Here is a 2,230-nt window from a genome sequence, read left to right on the forward strand (position 1 = left end):
AGTGCTCTTAACTCCTGAGCCATCTCTCCGGCCCTATCAGCCCATTTCTTGATGGTCAGTTTCATGTTCTTAGTATTGACTTTTTTTTTTTTTTTGAACTGGGGACCGAACCCAGGGCCTTGCGTTTGCTAGGCAAGCACTCTACCGCTGAGCTAAATCCCCAACCCCTAGTATTCACTTTTGAAATTTCTTTTACATTCTAGGAGTCAGCACCCTGTTGGAGGTGTAGCTGGCAAACATCTCTCCTCGGAGCTGCTCGCTGTGCTAAGAGTCGCTTTTGCTGTGCAGAGAACTTGAATGTCCTGTAGTCTCATTGGTTGATTCTTGGGATGTTTTCCTATGTTGCTAAGAGTCCCGTTAGAGATGTGGGTCAGAGGCAATGGCGGCTGCTGAGCGTGTCTACCGCTCAAGTGGTTTGGGACTGGAGCTACAACAGCATTGTTTCCCTGTTTACTAGAGGGTAGCTGGAACCAAGGTTATGTTGATAGCAGTTTCCTCTGGATCTGTTAGCTTGATGTACCCTCGGGTTCAAGTTAATACTGAACCGAGTTGGCTGTGCCCGCTGATCCACACAGAGGGCAACATGTAGGACCCCTGTGGAAGCCCACACTTCCTACCAGTCATGGCTATAAATTCTTGAAGTCCAGTCTCTGCTCGCACGGCTACACCTCTACTAGATCTCAGCCCCCTTTGGCTAACTGCCATAGCCGCTGTTGCAAGTGGCACTTGGTTCTGTGCCTCTGACGCCAAGTCAATCATATGCATCTGTCGACAAGTTTTCCTCTGAGACGTTCTGCCCAGGTCACACTGTGCTACAAATTAGATACTGGGCAGAGACAGTGTAACAATACTTAATGAGTTCCAGGGTAAAGAAAAAAATGTAGAGATTTATTCTCCCAAAGAAACCAACTTGGTCATGACCTTCTCAAGATGGCTGCCCACCACAGTGCCTCAGTTTTTGTTGAGAAATGCTAAGGGTTTCTCTACAGCAGCTCCCACCCCTCCTATCGGGCTGCCTCTCTGCTGTGTGTAGAGTCTCATTCTGCTGCCCAGACTGGCCTAGGACTACGCTGTAGCCCAGACTGGTCTCAAACTTGCAATCCTTCTGAGTAGCTGGGATTACAGGTTTCGAGCCACCATGACTATCTCAGACTGCCTCTCTGTTTCCTATCTGTTTCTGTGTCAAATTCCACCTTCCCACGTCTCCTTCTTTCTCTGCTACCCCTCCTCTTTGCTTAGCTACCATGAAGCTGTGGGCTCTGCACTGACATTGATGTGGCTCTCTCTCACCATGCGTTCTAAGAACCAAACCTCTTCTCTGCTCAGCGTTAGACTTCAGTGCATCCCTCAGTCATCCGCTGAGGGTGACTGAATTGTCAGCTACTGAATTGTAGCTGGAGGCTGTTTGAATTCTGAACTGTCAGTGCTGTTTGCTCCTTGCTGGACACCATGGCTCCTTTGTTTCCTAATGTTTCTTTATTGTCTATATTTCTGTTTGTCTGTTTTACAATGGTCACATAAAAATTAATTGAGGTCATTATAAAATTTTTACCCATTCTTCCCAAGTATTCAAAAGTTCCCCTTTCCCTGAAAGGATCCTCATGCAACATCCTGGGTTAAAGGGAGACCTGGATCCTCTTCTCCTTTCCTTCGTGTGGTTCTGGGGGTTGTATCCACATCCTCCTTCCTGCAAGGCACATGCTCAACCGCTGAGCTAAAACCCGAACCCCTCTCCTTTGCTTCTCTAGCATTGTTTGTACAGCTCCCTGTGAACCTTTGATTTTTGTGGGTCCATGAATGGCACCCTGGTTCCCATTTGAGCTAAGACTCGAAACCCTCAAGGGACAGTAGGCGTTTCACCTGACTCCCTGGAAACGAGGCCCCTGTCACTAGCCACAGCCCCTCATAGATTTGTGGCCATCAGTCAGGTAAGGGCAATGCCCCAAGCCCCTCCGTAGATAGAAGACATGACAATAGGTCAGTAGGCTCGAGACAGATCTCCATTATAATGAGGTACCTAAAGACCTGGAGGCTTAGCCAATGGACTTTCCATCCCAGACACTCCTCCCTGCTAAAAGTATTTAATCTCAGGCCCACCCTGAGAAGAGGGGTACGGATTTACTCATCTACTTTCTGCCACGACAATACATGTCTTAAAGTCATGGACTTTCTCTTTTTAGGGGATCTGCCGTGGGGAGTCACAGAGAAGGCGTCGCCTACTGAGCCACCT

Source organism: Rattus norvegicus, chromosome 4 (genome assembly GCF_036323735.1).
Source record: "Rattus norvegicus strain BN/NHsdMcwi chromosome 4, GRCr8, whole genome shotgun sequence".
NCBI classification, from domain to species: domain Eukaryota; kingdom Metazoa; phylum Chordata; class Mammalia; order Rodentia; family Muridae; genus Rattus; species Rattus norvegicus.